Source organism: Panthera uncia (assembly GCF_023721935.1).
Source record: "Panthera uncia isolate 11264 chromosome B2 unlocalized genomic scaffold, Puncia_PCG_1.0 HiC_scaffold_24, whole genome shotgun sequence".
Lineage (NCBI taxonomy): Eukaryota > Metazoa > Chordata > Mammalia > Carnivora > Felidae > Panthera > Panthera uncia.
In genome coordinates, this window is record NW_026057580.1 from 69,933,037 (window position 1) to 69,954,514 (window position 21,478).

The 21,478-nt window shown below is 43.3% G+C and overlaps 1 protein-coding gene across 11 annotated transcripts in view; it reads right to left on the reverse strand.

Annotated features, from left to right (window-relative positions):
- The window catches only part of FYN (FYN proto-oncogene, Src family tyrosine kinase), a 211,614-nt gene that overhangs the window by 130,721 nt on the left and 59,415 nt on the right, over positions 1-21,478 (reverse strand). Inside the window, exon 1 of one of the 11 annotated variants that reach the window (XM_049652939.1) lies at positions 5,083-13,169. The exons of 9 other annotated variants lie outside the window; for them this stretch is intronic. The gene's annotated coding sequence lies outside the window, so the exon portion shown is untranslated. Of the gene's footprint in view, positions 1-5,082; positions 13,170-21,478 lie in introns of those variants that run through there. One more of the 11 variants, XM_049652932.1, reaches the window with a different exon arrangement.

Sequence of the window (21,478 nt, forward strand, 5' to 3'; positions counted from 1 at the left end):
GAAATAACGCTATCAGTTACATTTGGAGTGGGCGTGGCTAGGGACTGGGAAGGGGTGTAAGGGGCTTTAGGTATTTGGGGGACACTCTCCATCTGGCTGCTGTTTTCACAGGAATGTTCACTTCATGAAAAGTCAGTTATCGGTGCACTTAATTTCTGTACTTTTCTGTGTGTTATACATCAATTAAAAAAAAAATCTTGGTGGTTAATGCAGTGAAACCAGAAACAAAACAGGGCTCTTATAAGTACTGAAAGAAGACAGCACAGCAATCTAATTTAAGCAAGATAATTTAAAAATTTGCTCTGCTAAAAGCTTCAAAAATGCCATTTCATTAAATTGTGTTTTTTATTCACTTAAGAGGACTCTCATGCCAAAGCTCTTGTATTGTCATATGTCGGGACTGAATGAAGCAAACAGTTTCCAAAATAAAATAATACAAATCATTTAAATTTTATCTGATTTCTTAAAGCAAAAATTTAGATATTAAGACCAATTTTTTCATGTCAATTAAAAAAACAATTTTCTGCATCCTGGTTCTGGTTTACCATCTGAAGAATCCCTAAACGAGAAAGTCTTGGGGATAAAGGTGTTTTCTTTCTGTGGCACTCAGTATTTCCCTTCCAGAGTCACCACATGAGATTAGCTCATTCCTGCCAATGGAAGCCACAGCAGTTGTGTCTGCCTTCGCAACCTGGTTGTGGATAAATGTATAATTTCCCCCTGACCGCCTAAAATACTGAAAATAACTCCCCGGACACCACTCCAGCCTTTGCCAATTTCCATGGCTCTTCAGATTCCCACTGTGCAATGTCCATGGTCATCAGGTAGAGTCTTGACCTACCTCAGAGCAGCAGCACTATACGGTTGGAGAGAGAATTCTGTCGCCTAGTCCTGGGGGCAGCTCACCCCCCATCTTCTGCTAGGCCCTCTCCCCCTTCTGGTCAGTGCCTGGTGAGAGGAGAGCTCATCGTCATCCGACACACACTCTGTACAACTGCTCTAGCTACCACTGAAATAAATCCCTTGGAGCAAAAAAACCGTATGGTCAGACTTTTGGCTTTCTCCTCCAGTAGGGAGATTTATTTGGGCACTTACATGGCATCCTGAGGCTGTAGGCAGTCCCCACAGGAAGTGAAAGATGGCCACACCCACCATGGCCTACATGTTGAGTGGGGAAAGAAACCTCATGAGAAGACTCTGGAGGATGTGGGGCTCCTATGAAGGAAGGAAACCTCACTCACTCTCACCCTGAGAGGAAAGCATGGGGACCAGGGGCCTGGAGCTGTTATCCTCCAACCATCTTGAAGAAACCTGGGCCTTTCTCTGGCCACTACATTTCCCTCAATAGCAACTTCACAAAGGAGACTCCTTTTTAGATTCAAGCTCTGTTGTTTTTGTGCAGACTTTCTGTGCTTATTCTATTCCTAATTTTGCTGCCTGACAATGATTTTGTGGGCACTTTAAGAATGTTTCCACATCCCCAGATAGAGATCCCTCTGGTTAAAAAAAAACAGACAAACAAAACCCTTGCTTTTTAGATATATATCTTTTATCATGAGTAACCACAGAGATTTTTCAGCACTTACATGGACTGAAGAAAATCATCCAGGCCAAATTCCTTGAGAGCCTCTTAGCTAAATGACTTGGCTTTATCAGCCAGGGAAGGGATAGGCAAACTATATCCTGTGGGCCACATCTGGCCCGCTGCCCACTTTCACACAACCCATGAACTAAGAATGGTTTTTACATTTTTAAGTTCTTAGGGAAAAAATGAAAAGAATATTTCATGACATGTGAAAATTATAAGAAATTCAAATTTCAGTGCTTATAAATGGAGTTGTATTGGAACACAGCCATACCCACTAGTGTACCTATTGTGTCTGGCTGCTGTCATGATACAACAGAGTTGTCTGACAAAGACTATATGGCCCACAAGGCCAAAACGACTTACCATTTGGCTATTTACAGAGATTTGCCAAGCCCTAAGCTCAGGTAACTGTTATGTATTTGTGGAAGGCTGTCCCCTCTGATCTCACTCTGTTTTGAGCTTCTGAAGCTGTCTCTGGAATCAGTCAAATGCAAGTCCTAATGCTGGTGCCAATTTCACACTAACCTATGAAACCCGCACAACCCACTAGAGCAGGGCCTTTTTCAACCTGCGGTCTGGTAATCAGTATAAGGGGCTGCAAAAACCTACTCGGTTTGGTTGTACCTAGCATTTCTTTGATAAAATAAAAGAAAAATATCGAGGGCACTGTTAGGGACTGAATTATTTCCCCCTTGCCATTTCATGTGTAGAAGTTCTAACCCGCAACACCTCAGAATGTGACTGTGTTTAGAGACAGGGCCTTTAAAGAGGCAATTAAGGTAAAATGAGGTCTCAGGGTGGGCTCTAATCCAATATGACCAGTGTCCTTATAAGAGGAGATTAAGACATGCACAGAAGAGTGGCCATGTGAGGGACAAAGGGCAAAGATGGCCACCTGCAAGCCAAGGAGAGAGGGAATCAAGCTTGCCAACACCTTGATCTTGGACTTCCAGGCTGTGAGAAACATTTTTGTTGTTTGAGCCACTCAGTCTGTGTGGCAGCCTAGGCCACCCAATATAGGGGTCATACATAGTATTATTTGGTGAGAAAAAGTTTTTTTCAATCACATATGCATGTGATACAGCTGTGATGTAAAAATGTAGTACATTCTGTGTGTTAGGTCAAAAATAAATTGACAAGCACTACACTGGAGAGACATATACACGCTTGGTACAAAATCACAGAGGGATGCTCTAACTGAGCCAAGACAAAAAAGGGGGAAGAGCCCTTACTGGGCACATGACAGGCACTCTGTGTACATTATTTCATTTCATTCTCACAGTGGCCTTCTGCATGGCTTAAGCTGTATGTCTCCAGCTGACCAACTTAAGTGCAGGGAAGTTAAGTGACTTACACAACCAGGCCTGACTCCAAAGTTTATGGTGTATTACTCCTCATCATGAATCAGTTTGTACTTCCATGTCCCTGAGAACAGGTTGCCGTGTGACGACATTAAGGGATCAAAAGGAAGGGAAAACATTTGTAAATAATCATAGCTGGCACTTACCAAACACTTCCTATGTGCCAGGTACTGTGCCGTGCTTTACATAAATGACCCCACTTCATCCTTATTAACCACCCACAGAGTAGGTTCTGTTAATCCGCGCTTTTCAGCTAAGGAAGTGTGGAAAAAATTAATTAACTTGCCCAAGGTTACAAAGCTGGTAAATTGCAGACCCAGGATTTGAACTCCCATTGATCTGACATTTAAGCTAGAACTCTTGCCCACCCCAACCTCTCCTTTGGCCCGACCATACTTATTGTCAACCTAATATATGTTTGTCGATAATCTCTGCTTGAAGAAAAAAGATGCATACTTCCTGTTCATATGTCCAATAAATGCCAACTGAACACATATCACCTGCCAGGCCCTGTTCTGAGGGGTAGGGATACAATAATGAACAAAACAGAATTCTTGCCATCATGGTGAACATTTGGATAAAACTTTAAAAATACAACCACAGTACAGTGACTGAAATCACCCCATGTACAGGGTCACGAGGAGTTGAGATTCAGGTGTGTTAAAGGTGTAGGCCAATGAAACTGAAGAAATGGTAGAAAACAAAGGAAGGTGGGTATGGTTTACTACATAGAAATTTCTGGTAATTGTATTCAATATCTCTTGTGTCCACCAGGTTTACTTATCATGTAAGTATGCTTACTCAGGCATGCTGAGTCTCCAAGCCGACTGGAAATGTTTCAATGGCAGGGGCTATGTCATATTTTAAAATGTCCCCTTTAGTGCTTGACATAGTGCACAGCAGTTTGAATTTATTTACTTGTTTTAAGTTGTTTTCTTTTTTTAATTTTTTTTTAATGTTTATTTATTCTTGAGAGAGACAGAGACAGAATGTGAGGGGGTTAGGGGCAGAGAGAGAGAGGGAGACACAGAATCGGAAGCAGGCTCCAGGCTCCGAGCTGTCAGCACAGAGCCCGATGCGGGGCTCGAACTCATGAGCCGTGAGATCATGACCTGAGCCAAATTCAGATGCTCAACCAACTGAGCCACCCAGGCACCCCTTTAAGTTGTCTTCAAGAGAGATGTACACAGGTTACTCAGGGACTTTCAAGGCGGATGTAATGACAACGTTCAGACAGTCCGTGGGTAGTCCCAGTGCAGGCTAGATACTGTCACGTGGTATTAAGCATGTGAGCAAAGAATTAAATATCGAACTGGAAGAAAGTAAGCTAAACCAAATGAGATACCAGTACAATGGTCAAGAAATTAGACTGAAAGCCTGGTCACGAGAATGTGAGAGAAAATTATGCTGAGTGAAAGGAAACCAGAGCACGGAGTGTGAAGGATGTAAATATGTTAGCGGCAAATATTTTTCTTATGGTTTGTCTTTAATTTTATTTAGGATTTTACATACACAACAACTTTATGTTTTTAAGTCTGTTGATTTTTTTCATTATGAAATAATCAAGGAGGTAAGCAAATATTCAGATGCTGGAACATTCAATACATGCTATTTGTAATATCAAATGTGAGGAAATTTAATTCCATAGAAATAGGATGGTGAATGTTTAAGTAAATTATGTCTATATGTACAATGTAAAACTCTATAGTTGTTATTTAATGAGAAAATGATCACCATTTAATATTAAGTAAATTCAGGATCAAAACCATGTAAATGTACGTATGATGCACATCCTTGAAACAAAAGAGGGAAAAAAATACCGGCTTAACATTGCTTTCTCAATACAGTGTGATTAAGAGATGTTTTAACTTTCTTCTTTACAGCTCACCCAATTTTCTACACTGAGTTCAATTTTAAAGTCAGGAAAAAAGAACCATTAGAAATAAGCTTAAGTCAAAGAGAAAGTTTGCATATAGTATCTTCATTTGCACATCTCTGACTTGCTGATGGTCTTGGCCACCGGAGGCTTTTGGCCACAGTGGCACAGATGGCAAATTCTGGTAATGTTATTAAAAAAGAAAAAAAAAGAAAGAAAGAAAGAAAGAAAGAAAGAAAAAAATATTTTTTACTCACCTGCAAAGAGGTTTCAAAACAGATTTGGCAGTGGCCAGGGTAGTCACAAGGATGTGATGATGAATTATAATGAATTACTTGGCTCTGACAATACTTTCATTCAACAAGCATTTATTGAGTGCCTGTCATGCTCTAAACACCCTGTTAGGTACTGGAAGGTCAAGTTGAGTCTCTGGGAACAAGTGACCCATCGGGCTGACACTGAGCCTACACACCCCGACTCTAGCAAGATCCAGCAGCAGGCAGGGCTGGGCAGTAATTGTGCAGGCCTGCCCTCAATCCTCCCACCTCTTCTGGGCCGGGATCTGTGGCCTTGAGAAGGGCTGGCCTGGCCTCCCCAGCGCCAGCCGCCTCATTTGTAAAACAAGGATAATCCTGACCCAGTTCCCAGTGCTGTGGTGAAGAATAAATAAAAAGCATTCTGGGCTTGTTTCTCTCTATTCAGTGCCAGATGGGTTCTACCTGTTAATAGCCAGCATTGCTTCCTTCCTTTGGAAACTGTGTATTTATTCTTTTTTTTTTTTTTTAAGGGGGGTTAGAAATGAGGTTCTGTGATTAAAGGGATATTCTGTATTTTTCTTCCTCCGAATATCTTAGATTAACAATTACAGATATGAAAACTTGTTTCTCCACCTCAGACCAAAGCAGAGGAAACTCAAAAAGTTCTTACAAGGTTCGATGACATTCCAAGGACAGAACTAGGTGAGATACTGCTGGTCTTTAGGGAAATAATACAATTATTGCCAGCACTTCAAAACCTAATAAAATTAACTTTTAAAAGAGCAACATTTAGGCTAACCAAGTGTTCATCTATGTGTTATAAAATTTAACAGAAATTTCTAAGAAAGACTAAAGGGTACTGAACTGGTGCCCAAATCAGACATAAATATGAAAATACTTCTCCTCTCCCATCCAAACTGAACTCATTTTCCAAACATTGAGAATGTCCATCTAACTAATGCCCTATTACAGGCAGAAGAAGAGGTAGGGAAGGAGCAGAGAAGACAGAGGGTGAAACACACAGACCTAAAAATGGGGCACGCTGGAAGGCTCTCCTTTTTGGCTTTTAAGACGAACAAATAAGCACTGTACAAATACATTCAGCGAGAGAGAAAGCACAGTTCTAACTAGTGTGTGAATTTCACGTGAAAGGTTAAGGCTATTTTCAGTTGTTTCTACAACGTCTTCCGATTCTTTGTGTTTCTTCTACCATAGTAAGGACTGGTAAACGGAGGGTTTCAACAGCTTTAGAAATATCTGGACCAAATCCTACCACTTCTCAACTGTTCATTTCAGTGATGTTAGCTGTCGATAACCACACAGGTAGGGCAGGGCACAAATAGCTCAGATGAAGCAAGAAACCTCTATTCTCTCTCCCCTTCCCGCTGCTCTGGCACCTTGTCCAGTGTTGTTATGCTGAGTCCCAAAGGCTCCAGCGGTTCCCCCGATGGAGGGGAGCATGCAGGAGCGGCAGCCAGAGGTTATATCTTCAACGCAGATACTGCCTACGTCAGACAACGCTTGCAACGTCTAGCCTGGGTGGGGCAAGGCTGTACAACTGGCAACTGTCATTTATTCCAAAGGACTTGAGCGTGCTATGATGACATGTTCAGTAATTGCTCTATTTCTTAAAAAGAAGTTGTAACAATCATATTTAAAATGCTTGTTGATGCCCTGTGGGTATGAGTCACTTTGTAAAGCAGGATCAAAATGGATCCTCTGTTACGGGCTCCTGCTGGTTCTTTGATTCTAAACAGTTTTATAAATGTTAATGGGAGTAACGCACACATCAATGAGAGAATAAATTCCTTGGGTTTGGTGGGGCTTCAATTAACGATTTATAATAAGCAATGTAAAATGCTTTCTAATTTTCTTCCAAGTAATGACACATTACCCCAGAAGAGCTGAAAATAAGGCCCAGGTTTCACCACAGGGTGGAGAAGACCGGCAGTGGGTGGCAGGTGGCAGAGAGAAGGCTCTCCGGCTGGTTGGAGGCATGCTGGAGGCTCTGCAGAAGTCCAGGGCGCAGCGCGTGGGAGCAGAGCAGTAGGGACAGACACGACTCACCCAAGGGATGATGGGCATGATGGAGGAAGAGAAAACTCATAAGAAGCGAGCCTGACACAGAAGGAATTTACTATAATCTAAAATGGGAACGACTGCAACCGTGCTTCTTAAATCTGTCACGGGATCATTCTTTTTTTTTTTTTTTTTTCCAGAGCATAAGTTAATACTATTCATTGACTTCCAAAAATACCCACCAAGATGGAAATGGGAATTTAAGTTCCAGGGATGATGCAGCAGGATTCCTAATGAATAGGTTGGTTTGCAGTGACACAGAGCTCTGCCTTGAATTTCTGGAAACCTAGCTTCGGATTGAACCCTCTCTTGCCCAGGCCTGCAGGCCTCTTCTCACACCTTCTCATGGGAAACCAAATGCCGATGACTGGTACCCTGTGAGGATGGGGTGGGATGCCATGAGGGCTAAGGCAGAGTCAAGTATAAATTGCAAATGCCTAAATTCCATCTTTTCGGAAGAGAACAGATTAAAATTTTAATCCAAGAATGTCTTCAGTGTTTTCAGAGTTTGCTGTTCCATACTTAAATCACCTTACACCTCCTTACATTTCATCCTAATGCTTCACTGATACCAACACCGCTGCCAACAAATAAGACACCACAGCATCAAAGACCAGACACACAGTGACAGATGCCAAGGGGCATCTGCTCTTAGCCCCAGCAAGTCTGGTGTTAACATCCAGGCTCTGGCAGCAACAGGGCAGCACCTTGCTCGTTTAGCTCAGCGGTCGCCTTGGTAGTTTTGGGAGCACTTTGGATTTAAAGGGTTTTGCATCTAAGCATTCCATTGTAAACCACTTCCGCCATAACCGAGGCAGGGGTCCACACATTGTGTGCATGATATGCAGGGTTACACAGCCTTTCAAGGGAGCTCCCCATTTTTCCTGTTAACAGCTGCCTGTATGGAATACAGGAAAACAATTCAGAAATGCTTATCATGTGTAGTTTAACTGAATATTTATACGGAGAGAAACTTGATGGCTAGGGAAATGAATACCAAAATCCAACAGCACTTTCATACCAGCCACTTAGACATATCTGGGAATGGCCTCATTCACGCTCCAAATTATCAGAACACTGAGGGGGTCTCTTCCAGTGGTCCAGATCATACTAGAACATGAACCCGTTACAAAAATTGCAAGTGAAGAGAACAAAGTATCAGATACCAAGTTAGCCTTCCAGACATTACGCGCATGCCAAGTTAACTTACCAATGCAATGCTTAACCAGTGACTATCTGCCAAAATCAATGCAGAGTGGGTTTTGAAGAAACTGGGTAAAACTCCTAGATTTCTCAACCACACATGTTTTTCTTGGCTAAGAAGGTGTAAAATTTTGGAGAAGATGACCAGAATCCAGCTGAAGTTCCTCTAAGTAAGGAAAATGACAACTAAGGAGCCTAGCTGTTTACCCACTTTTCTCCAGAAAAAAGCCCCATCCGCTTTGAGAACTGTTTTCCGGATCCACCATCTGCCTCAAAAAGGCAAGTTCCCACTGACCTTCGGAGGCCACTGGGAGTTCCAAGGACACACTCCCGTTTCATCCTCTGAGCACTGTTCTGGGTTAATTCACAGTTTTTCAGATTTTCTAAATCAGGTAACTTTCAGGGGTACACGTTAATTTGGCTGTTTCAAAAGTATTCATTCAATCACTTTAAATATTTGGGTTTCATTAAAAAAATTCCTTTTCCAAATGATGCTGCTTTTGTGCCTTGACTCTGGACGTGAGGTTTCTTTCACCCTGTGGATCATTTTTTGAAGTCAACAAGTAACATTAATAAATGTCCAAGAGCCTTTCTTATCCTCAAGCCACCCTGAACTGAGGACCACAGTTTACAAAGCTGACCAGCTCCTGGCCAGTCTCATCAGTCTTCAGCTTTTTAGTTTCCCCTTCTCCCATCGACAAATGGTCAAGCACGATTCTTGTTGACATCAGGGAGGAAAGTAACCCACTTCACAATGTTTTCGGCCTGGCGTGGGTATGGGAGGTGGAGGCCACAGAGGTAAATGGCTACGGAAGAACCTGAATAACAGGTGTGTCTGCCTAAGGCTCTAGCTGGTTCACCTTGAACATTATCACTCCTGAGATAACAAAACAACAATGTGCTGTGGATAATTTCACTTCTGCAGCAAACAGTGCAATCTGTAGAATTATCTGAAAAAATAATCTGTGAAGGAGCATGTGGAATTTCAGCTTCCCAAAGAAGCTATGCAACATTAATGTGGGACATTTTGCTTTCCAAGAAAACGTTGCAAATATCCGCCATGTCAGGAATGGAGCAAACCACATGAATAGACAAGAGGGAAAGCATCTTCTTTCCCATAAAATGACCTTCTCCCCTCTAAATAGTTTCCCATGTGCTAATTTGCTGAGAGGATAAGACAGTGTGGACACAGCTACTGGTTCACTGAAGTATTCTTATCCTCCTATCCTCAGTTTACATCAAAAGCTGCTAAAGTAAACCAAATAAACTTAAAAAGTACATTTCATTCCCATGTGTTTAGATTTATTTTTGAGACAGAGAGAGAGAGAGAGAGCGAGCACCAGCGAGCAAGCACAAACAGGGGAAGGGCAGAGAGAGAGAGAGAGACAGAGAGAGAGGGAGAGAGAATCCCAAGCAGGCTCTGCACCATCAGCACAGAGCCTGGTGCAGGGCTCGAACTCATGGACCATGAGATCATGACCTGAGCCAAAATCATGAGTCAGCCACTTAACCAACTGAGCCACCCAGGGGCCCCTCATTCCATGTGTTGAAAAGCCAGGAAAAGGCACTGTGGTCCTGAAAATACAGGAAGGCCAAGCTTAAGGATTCAGAAACAAAAGCAAAAACAAAAACAAAAACAGGGTAAAGTCAGGCTTTGGGGAACATCTACATCTCCTGTTACCATAAAGCTCTCAGTCCCTGGAGGATGTGGGGGTGATGCTTTTCCCTAAGTCAGAAGAGACCCTGCCCACTCCACTCTACCCTGAGCATATCTTTCTCCCCAACTGGGCACTGTGGAGGGCTCGGGGAGCTCATAAGCAGACCTCTGCTGACGATTCCCCTATCACATTTCAGTCCAAATAGGAATAAATGTGATTCATCGCAAAACCACTAATAGGTATTTTTAAGCCTGAAGGAAGCACAACTTCAGGTTTTTCTTTCATTCTACTGAGTGGCCAGATTTTGGAAACCTACACACCTGCCCCAAATAGCATCAGATGCAGTGAATGGCACAACCTGGATGTTTTGGTCCCTGGTTTTGGTCCCTGTTAACTGGGATATAAAACATAACCCAGCCTCTTGGTAATAAGGGGCTACCGAGGCAGTTCTTATACCGGCAGAAAAGAAAATGAGGGCAGTGACTCATAAGCAGAACATAGTCCTTCCCACCAGGTTGGCCCAAGTGGGTACAGCATATAAAGTCGCGCTTGTGTGGAAACTTGGAGGGCTGGAGAAGAAGAATCTGCTGTGTCAGCATCAGGTAGTGGAAAGATCTCAGGACTTAGGAAACCTGATTCTGCTACCAGCTTCACTGATTTTTTTTTTTTTTTCTTTTCTGTGACCTGAGTGGTCACTTCACCTTGTTAGTTCTCAGCTTCCTTATAAAATAAAAAGGATAGACAGACTCTGATGTTCCTTCCAGGCCTCTACCCAGCCCTACCGGGGGTTCATCTCCTGGGGTCTCCATCCTCCCAGCTCTCCACACCTTTTGGAAGAGCGTCTCAGACAGCAGAGCCCTCTGCCAGCCTCACCTCCCTCCAGGGCCCTTTCTGCCACCCCAAGATAAACACCAGAGGGCCCAGAGTGTGTTTGTGAGCCCACTGTCTGGGGCTACAGTGCATTCATTCTCCATGGATGGTCCTGGGGTTACGAACACCAGCTTCTGGAGGCTTGTCCATCAGCTAAGAGGCTGTAAAACACAATCCCTCCTAGCCCTGACTTTCCCATCACTAAGGTGAAGCCAACAGCATCTTTCTCACGGAACTGCTGAATGTCAGGCGCTCAGCCCTTTGAGTACCGCCAGATAAAATTCAGGACATCCAGCTAAATCTGAATTTTGCATAATTTGGGACAGACTTATACTTAAAACATTATTTATTGCTTATACAAAATTCAAATTTACTTAGGTATCCTGTTTTTTGTTTTTTGGTTTTTTTTTTTTGTTTTTTGCCAAATCTGGCAACCCCACACATGACAGATGCTGCTGTTGGTGGTATTGGGTCCAGGCTGCCCCACCAAATCAGCCTTACACAAAACCACTGCTGGCCCGACTTCTGGGTCTTAAGAAAAAGACTCCATGGGGGTAAGGGTTTTTTTCTCCCTAACTCTCTCACTGCTCCTAAACTACTGCCTTCTAGTCCTGCCATCAGCTTTACATCACCACATATCCTACCTGGGTCTCCCAGAGGTACCCAAACTGTCTACTGACCACTTTCCAATCACACTCTCCATGCCCCAGGCTCGGAAATGGGATCAAATTAATTCGTGCACATATGCCACTGATCATTTCATGAGTCATCAACCTCCCCTGAAGCAATTTTTCCTTCTTAAAGGTCACTTATAACCTCAAATTAAAATGATCGAATTGTAGGCCATCCAAAGTTTGAAGTGAAAAAAAGTAGCCTGTGTGGAGAAAAAAAAAAAAAAAAAAAGCACGATGGGGGTGGTCCCACCTCTTGCTGGTTCTTACAGCAGTTCCTCTAAAGTGTTTCTGCTTTTTCTAGCCTTTTCCGTTTGCCTTTTTCTGAACCCACAGCAGCTCTCATGGCAGCTGAAGACCCTGTGGATGAGGGGCAAATGGAAGGACAGAGTGGAATGGGGTGGAATAGGAAATGGGGGTGTTCTACTAGGAAATGGTCCCCACACTCTGCCCCTGCCTGCAGCCACCCTCTCAGTCACCAGGGCAGGTCCGGGGGCTCCCTAGTGCCAGCGCTGATTAAGACTAGAAAACACAAAGCCTGCCCAGTCTATCTCCTTTTTGAGCACCTTGTGTTCAGAGATGAAACCTGACTGCATGCACTTGTAACTCCTGGCTCCTGAATGCTGGCCAAAGTAACTCTGGGGGGCATTAAGAATGACCTAACTAGGCCTAACTAGGAGAATGGACCCCTTGGTCCAAGCAGGATTTGAACTTGTGTCTTCTGGACACTCCCCATTGTCCACGATACCATTTTATTCAGGGTCTTGAGCCCTGATCTCACTTTTCTTTTGGGACTGTGAATGCTGATACTTTTTTCAGAATATGGTCACTGACAAGGACTGACTAAGCATTTCATGGGCTTATAAATAACAAGTGTTCTACTGAAAGGATTTACTTTAATACAGGACTTTTAATTTTTTTTTTTTTTTGTAAGAAGTGTCCAGTATTTAGGGAATTCTATTTCACTATCTTGAGTCACACTTTGGTAGTCAATAAGCTTCTTTTCTTAACAGATGATGGTGAGGAACTCCATGGTCCATAGCAAAACAGATACTAGGCTTTCCTCCTGGATAAAAGGCAATGGTCTTTTCAAAGTCCTACACCGGAGCCAGGAGGAATCTGGCCATTCCAGCTAATGCATCAGTTCACTGTGGTTAACAAGGAGTTGACAGAACAGTTATTCCCCTCTCTCAGATTTAGTTTTGTTTTTTTTTTTTTTTTCTCTCATTAAACTGTATTTTTCAGGAGAATTTATATTTACAACCATTAAGTGTTTCTCTCTCTCACCTTCAGGTAACAGTAAAACATGGCACAAAAGGCAGGGGTCCATTGCCCTTGAACCAGTTATCTGTTCAGAAGGCCACTTGGGTTTGGGGTAATATATTTATCATATTCTGTGTCTAGTGTGCAAAACGTCAAAAGTAGGGGCGCCTGGGTGGCGCAGTCGGTTAAGCGTCCGACTTCAGCCAGGTCACGATCTCGCGGTCTGTGAGTTCGAGCCCCGCGTCAGGCTCTGGGCTGATGGCTCGGAGCCTGGAGCCTGCTTCCGATTCTGTGTCTCCCTCTCTCTCTGCCCCTCCCCCGTTCATGCTCTGTCTCTCTCTGTCCCAAAAATAAATAAAAAACGTTGAAAAAAAAAATTAAAAAAAAAAAAAAAGTGACAAGGGCCTTGGAGCCATCTTCAGCATTCCTAAGCCAGGAGGTAGAGGGCTGGGGCCCAGGAACCTGCATTTTCACAACCTCCCCAGTCGATCTTGAAGTGCCTTCAAGTTTGGGGAACATTCTGGAACACAACACATTGCTATTAAAGCTGAGGTCAGAGGTCAGTCCGTTTGGAACCAGTCAGCTTGGGGCTGTATTGCAAAGAATCTGCATATACCCACTTTATCAGTCAAGGTTCCAGCAGGAAGCAGGCAACACTCTTGAATTATGGTAATTTGAACGAAATTTAATAAAGGGGTGATTTACACAGAAGTGGGTGGGGTGCAGGAAAGCCACAAGGTACAGTGCAGTCCCCTGTGCTAATAACACAGGGGAATTGGGTAGGGCAGGCTCTGTCACACCCCAAGGCCTGAAGGGGCCAGAGGAGAGGGTGAGTGCCTAAACCTGGAACAGAAATGCGGGTGGATGGCACTGCATGACAGGAGCTGCGTCCATCCTTTAAGAGCCACTGCCTAGCTGAGAAATCCCACAGAAAATAAGGATCCCGACCTCATTCCTGCCCTCTGGGCTCAGGTGCTCCCCCTGCTGGACCCAAGTAGGAACCAGAGGCAATGGAGCCCACCAAAGCACCGCACAGGTCAGTTTTCGGGGGGCACAGAGGGAGGACAGTGCCTGGTACAATACCACTACAGACACAGTGCCAGGGAGTGTCAAACCTTCACCACCATCACAGACGACAGCGTCCCGTGAGCAAACACTGAGCCTCTGATGCCTCCACCAGGCCCACTCATGACAGCACCTGATGGTATAGGTAGCTGCAGGATACGGGAACAACTCTGTCCAGGAAAGGATTTCAAAAATCAATTCACAAATGTACTTCTATCTACTGAGCACCGACTCCAGAAAAGACATGATGTTTCACATTTTAGTCTTGTAGTAAAGGCCTTGGTGTCTTTCATGTTGAACTCAATAGGGCTACTGCTGGGAGATGTGTTCATAGGGTTTAGTGAAGCGCCTATTGCTACTTTTTCTAAAAAAAAAAAAGGCATTGAAATAAATATATTATAGAAAAGGAAAATATCTCGGAGTTTTTAAAGTGGAAACATTGAACTTTTGCATGTACTCATAGTCTATAACAAAAGTGACTCTTTTTTTCCCCCCTTTTAATATATATGATTTTCCAACTAGGTTTTACCTGCAAGTAAGCAGGCAACTGAACACAGAATGTGAGGTTGGGGGGCCTGAAACAAATAGGCTGAAAAACGATTTATCCCATCCTTCAACTTCTCCCCAACTAATGTTGGTTCCACTGAACTTAATAAGCTCTCAGGAGGCATCATGTCTGATCACCATTCTCTACGCTCACCTTCACTGGGTGCGCAACAAACAACTTGTAAGTCTCACTGTGCCCGCATTTGCCCGGCTCACTGGCAGTAGTGAAGGAACAGTCTCGGGGGTTCTCTGGGTTAGTGGCCCGGTGCAGAGGCGTCTGCCACCACGGGACGCCCCAGGTGACTTCAGAGGCACATCACAGACTTACAAACGGAAAACCTTATTCCTTTTTCAATGCTTTACAAGTCTTCTCCAACATCCAAGTCTCAGCTGGATGCTGCACGTCTACACGGCTCTCAATGTCACACCTGCCAAGGCCCCTCTTTCCCACTAAGGTATGGCCTTAGGCCCTAGTCTTCTACGGGAAAGGGCATGTATGAGATTGTGGCAGCACTCTTATTTTCATTTATTTATCTTAATGGTGACCATTTATTCATATCAAATGATAGTGCTTTTCTACTGGAGGTCACAAAGTTTCCTTTTTTTTTTTTTTAACGTTTATTTATTTTTGAGACAGAGAGAGACAGAGCATGAACGGGGGAGGGTCAGAGAGAGGGAGACACAGAATCTGAAACAGGCTCCAGGCTCTGAGCTGTCAGCACAGAGCCCGACGCGGGGCTCGAACTCACGGACCGCGTGGGCGCGACCCGAGCCAAAGTTGGCCGCTTAACCAACCGAGCCACCCAGGCGCCCCACAAAATTTCCTTTTAAAATAAGGCTGGTTTAGTATAAAAAATAATTTAAGGGATGTTATATAAACAATGCAGGTGCTACACCGATATAGAGGAGGTAATACAGGTGGTATACAAATGACTAGACACTGGGAAGCACTGATCTAGTGCTAAGTATGCCTCATGACTCAGAGAGACCTAGGTTTTAGTTCTAACAGCCATCAAATAGCAATAACGATTAATTTTATTGCCTTGTAAACAAACAATTCTTTCACTGAAGGCAGTAGTTCTGGTCAGAGGGCTGCAGCTCACAGAGAGCCATAAAAATTTTGTAAAATTGCTTTGTAATCTGAATCCTATCTTGTTCTTAACAGAGATGCCTGTGCTAAATGTTAAACGTTTACACAGTATACTACCGGAGGATGAAAATATGGCATAATAAATTACCAAGGGAGAGGACGAGAGCTGAACGCTGCTCTCATCAGGTCTGACAGGAGGGCCTGGGGCACGCCCCTTGCAATGCGAGGAGAAAAACCTTCTCATTCACCTAAGACTCCCTGACAGGACTCCAGGGCCGTCCAGGCAGAGTAAATTACAAAAGCAATTTGTCATGGTACGTGAGTCTTTTTGATGTTTGGTGAGAACACTGCACACTCTGTGTGGTGCTGCTCAGGGAAGACGTGGTCATCGTCCCTTCCTACGTGAACTGTAAAGCTCTTAAGGCATTTTACCTCCGCCCTGTTTTGTTTCAAGTCAGCCCGAAGCCCAGATTCTGACCTCTTGAAAAATTTACATTTATGTTCATATTCCTTTCAGGTCAAGATCTCGGGAAACATTAAATCAACCACTGCATGGTGACTTTTTTCTTCTCACTGGCACGAGCATGAGTAAGCCGGGGGGTAAGGTGCACGCACCCCTACTTGTGTATACTGTGTGTGCCCACCAAGCCCCTATTTGCACTTGCACTTTGCTAAATACCATGTATCAGCAGACACTCTGGAGCTGGGGCCCTTTCCCTAGGCACTGTCTGCTGTTTACTTGTTTTAAAAATATTTCTACAAAGCATCTATTGTTCCCCATTCACTATATAATTGTATGATACGTTGGCAAACAACTGTTCCTCAGTGAATAAAAGTGTGTTTACCAAAGAATAATTGGCATTATTTGGCACAGCGAGCAGACCTTGCCCAGCACCAGCTGATGTGTGTTGCAGACATGGAGTCCTCGTCCTTCTGCCCTCGCTGGATGTGCAAGTAAGTAGTCGGTACTTGTTAATTCTGGGATCTTAGTTTTAGCCACGTAAGACAAAGGGATGCTGTTTCATGCTGTATGATTTCATTTGTAAAATGTTTTTAATTACTCCGTTGCTAGAATTACAGGAAACAAATAGACTTCAATTTTACTTAAATCCTAAAATTTAGATTCAGACAAAATGGTTTAAAACATGCCATAATTCTTAGTACCTTATTACTACTTATTACTACCCATACTGGACAGTATGGGTGAAGATGCTACTGTGCTCCTTATTCTAAAAGAATCCAGTTTCACAAAGAGACTTGAGGACAAAGGGCAAATACAGTTTTCGGTATGAGGGCTCTCAAATCGTATCTGTACCATACATGTTTTTGGGTGTCTGCCCCATTCTTGTCCTGTTTTCTGGGAATCCGTCCTGCCAATAGCTCGGCAATGAACCATGTGACCATACCTAGGCCAGCAACATATGATTGGACAGAAGTGTACAAGTGAAATTTCTGAATATCATAGAACAAAAGGAGCTCCTCGGGGCACCTGGGTGGCTCAGTCGGTTGAGCGTCCGACTTCGGCTCAGGGCATGATCTGGTGGTCTGTGGGTTCGAGCCCCGCATCGGGCTCTGTGCTGACAGCTCGGAGTCTGGAGCCTGCTTCGGATTCTGTGTCTCCTCTCTCTCTGCCCCTCCCCCACTCGTGCTCTCTCTCTTTCTGTCAAAAATAAATAGACATTAAAAAAATTTTTTTTTTAAGAAAAGGATCTCCTGTCACAAATACTAAAGGGATGCGAGTAAGACTCATCAACTGAGAATCTGATGCCCTCAAAGGAAGAAACCTTTCTGATGACATTTACATAAGCTGGTCTTAAGGAAGACTCATAAATGCCTCAGTAAATCCCAAGTGATTACTGGACTGGTGTTCCCTAATAGTACACACCAGTGGCTACACATGAAGTTTTCAGACAAGAAGATAAAGTCCATAAACCAAATGCCAGACATAAATGTGGTATAACATGTGAGTTCTACTTAAAATCAGTTACAACTGCTGCTTTGCTATAACTCCCCCATATAGTAATTTTCAAACATTGTGGCAAGACACCAATGATCGTCTCAATCAGACAACACAAACACACTTCTTTCCACAAATTTCTACCAAGTAAAAAAAAAAAAAAAAGTTTGATACTGATGCTTTATGCACACTCAAGGCCAGCTTATAAATACTCCACTCAGTGATGACATAATTTTGCAACAGTAAAAAGGAACTGGCAAAATCCACCTCTTGCCATTCAACTGAAGGAAGCCCACCCACATGTACCAGCTAGGAACCTACAGGGTGTATGGCTTGGCTTAAAAAGAGAAGTCAAGCCAATCCGATTGCTCTGCCAGGAGGAACTAGAAAATGGAGAAACTGTTACTAGTTCGTTGTGGGTTGGTTGCTAAGCTAACAGATCATTCTGGTCAAAAGGCTTTTTTTTTCCTTCTTTCTCTTTCTTTCTTTCTTTTCCTTTCTTTCTTCATCACAGCTCTTTAAATACAATTCATAATTATTCACCTAGGGAGAACATTTGAGAAGGAAGAAAAGCATGCACATAATTCCTCGGTGAGAGGTGCAGAAAGCAGGGGCTACTGTTTGGTTCATCTGATGCGTGAAGTCTTGCAGGCCAACAGCTGCTGGCTCTCCAGGCATCACAGGTGATGAGGAAAGCGGCAGCTTTGAAATTAGAATACAAAGAAGAAACATATGTGCCAGCTCTCAGGGAATATGTCTGAGGACCCTCTGCACCCCAAGCCCCCGCCTGGCGAGTGCAAAGTGCTCAAGGATGTCCGTGGAACTGCGTGGCACTGAACTTGGCCCAAGAGCAGGCTTGAGTGGAAGTCGGACAGGCCTCGAGTGGCACACAGGTTTGAGCGAAGAGCAGCACGGCTGCTATCAGCGCCACGTCTAGCCGGACGAAGCGCGTCGTGAAGAACCAGCCTGTGACTGCCTGGGCAGGAGGGGCAGGTGCCAGGGCCTCCGAGAGGGGGCAGGGCAGATGGTGATGCTTGGGGGAAGCAAGCGAACAGAAGTGCCCAGAGCAAAACCCCAAGACTCCTGCATCTAAACGGATGTGTTAATGGCTCCCATGGAGCGGGTGTAAGAGGCCTTAGCACATATGCCTCCGTCTACTGTACTGGCTGTAAATAAACCATGTGCTTGTCTGCACCATCTGCTTAGTGTGCACTTTGTGGAACTGTGTGAAGAGATAAAAGTGTTTGGGGCCAAATGTCTAGAAATTCTTTAGTTGTATACTTAGAAACCAAATGCGCTTACACAGCTAAATTATTACATTTCCTTTAAAGTGGGTAATTAAATTAAAAATGCTCCCCCTTTTTAATGGCCGGGGGGCAGTGCTGGACAGTAGGCTGCCACACAGCCCTGAAAGGTCAAATAGTAGGTCGCAGGCGCAGAATGAGGCTGGAGACAAGGATCCTACAACTGGAGTTAATCAGTCGTTAGTCACACTTAACCAGTCTTAACTGCAAATTCTTCATCTATAAAAGAAGAGTGTGTCACCCGTCTTCCTCAGAGTGTATTCTGAGAATTAACTGGATCTTTAGATAAAAGATATTATGCACATACAACATGTTTTTATGGAGACAGGTCATGCCCTCTATAAAATACCAAGTATATACATCATACATGATCACTCCTCAGATACACACGGAGATTGCTTATCGCTGATTATTTTTACTTCTTCAAAATTATATAAATAATGCAACTAATTCACTCAGGACACAATTACTTACTGACCATTCACTATATTCTAAACCATGGAATAATTTCAATCAGATGTAAGACATCTACAATCATGTTCTAAAATCATAGACTTAGTGTGTTGCAAATAATTTCCAAAACGGTTGGATTTGTGTTTTCAAAACTAAACAGTTTACAGAATTTAACAGTGGTGTATTTTCCCACCTCTGTATTTGTGATGATCTAAAGTTTAGTGATTTCAAAGAGTTCAAAGAACACCCTCACTTAACCTGGATGGCCTATTCCCCAGGCCTAATACAGCAGCAATTTTAGGCAGATAGTACATACGCTCCCAGAGAACCAGCTTTATGGAAAACTGTCTAATACAGCATGAACAAACACCCTGGTTCATGAAATGCACCCCTGTGAGAATAATCATACTGCATTAGCCTCATTTACAAACTATATCTCATCTTGACAGAACCCCCAGAGATAATGTAGGTCAAATCCTGATAAAACAAATTCCCAGGATTGCTCAAAACTTTTTATGGAGCTGAACTTTGACTCTATCAGAATTTGCTTGGAGGAAGGAAGAGGTAATGAGTATAGAGGTTAGAGCTAGCGCTCTGCACTCAGGCAAAGTCCCAGACCACAGTGTATCAGCCGTGGTATTAGACCAGCTACTTTACCTCTCTAGGCCTTGGTTTTGTCATCTATAAAATGGACATAATAATAGCACCTATCTGAGAGGATTTCTAAGAATTGTCAAGTGAAACAGGTTAGCATACTGTAAGGACTCCATGAATATTAGCTAATACACAGATCTTCGTTGTGTGGAAACAGAATTGGCATGGAAACCAGAGGGTCATCAAAGAGGTGTTACTGAAACTGGAAAGCGGGTTGAGGATGGGGAGAGCCTACTACTTCTGTGTTCCCAACAGCAGCTGTGTCGCCCTTGCTGGGCAGACAGCACAGAGGGGCCAAGGAAATCAAGGGAGATGGATCTTCCTTCTAGTTCTGTCCCAGCAAGACTTGAGCTGGAGGAGTACAGGATGTTCTGGAAGCAGCACAAGTGAACCTTAATTTCTCATCATGTCCCAACATGGGAGTTGGGACATTCTGATGTAAAGTAATTCTGTAAAGAGAAAGCACAATGTTTGCTCTGGATGAGTTTTAAAACTAAAGGGGAAATCCCATGCTAACGATGTATTTCAACACTGGTCTTATTAAAAAACTTTACAAACAGGTCAGAATGGCGGGGAGAAAACAAATCCTAACCGCTGGGTTAGTTTTTTTATTTTTTCAATATATGAAGTTTATTGTCAAATTGGTTTCCATACAACACCCAGTGCTCATCCCAAAAGGTGCCCTCCTCAATACCCATCATCCACCCTCCCCTCCCCTCCCTCCCACCCATCAACCCTCAGTTCCACTGGGTTAGTTTTAGAAGTGGCTTTGGATTTATAAACTAAGTTTTTTTTTTTAATTTTTTTAATGTTTTATTTATTTTCGAGACAGAGAGAGACAAAGCATGAGCAGGGGAGGAGCAGAGAGAGAGAGAGACACAGAATCCAAAGCAGGCTCCAGGCTCTGAGCTGTCAGCACAAAGCCCGATGCAGGGCTCAAACTCACAAACTGTGAGATCATGACCTGAGCCGAAGTCAGACGCTCAACCGACTGAGCCACCCAGGTGCCCCATAAGCTAAGTTTTGATTCTCAAGACAAAAATGCGGAGAATGAAAAAGCTGCATTACACTGACAAGGTCCCAGATTCTCACCAAAACCAGAACAAAGTAAAGCCTGAAGCATGAAAAGATCTTTTCTGCAAGCTTTTGGAATTTCCTGGAAGGATAAAGATATTACTAGAGCTGTGAATTTAACACAGGTAAATTTTGATCTTCTCTTCTGCCGAAAGGTTGGAAATAATTAGGAACTGGAGACAGAAAAAGGTTTATGCAAAAATTTGTATACACACAGTACATAAAATGTATACTATGTGTAGAATTAAGAAAACATATACCTAAGTTATGAATTTCACACAGTGGCAAGAATATTTCAAGGAGTAATCCTAAATAAAATATTTTTAAAACATCTATTTGGTTTAAGCCTTTGAAACAATCCCATACTTGTACTAGCATTTTTACTTAATTTACTAGCAGTAAAATTAAGATGATTTTTCACCTAAAATGAATTCACATGGAAATCCTACGGGGCAGAAATTGAAGCCAGGATTTGACTGCAGACCACAGAAGCATGAGTACAGAGTATT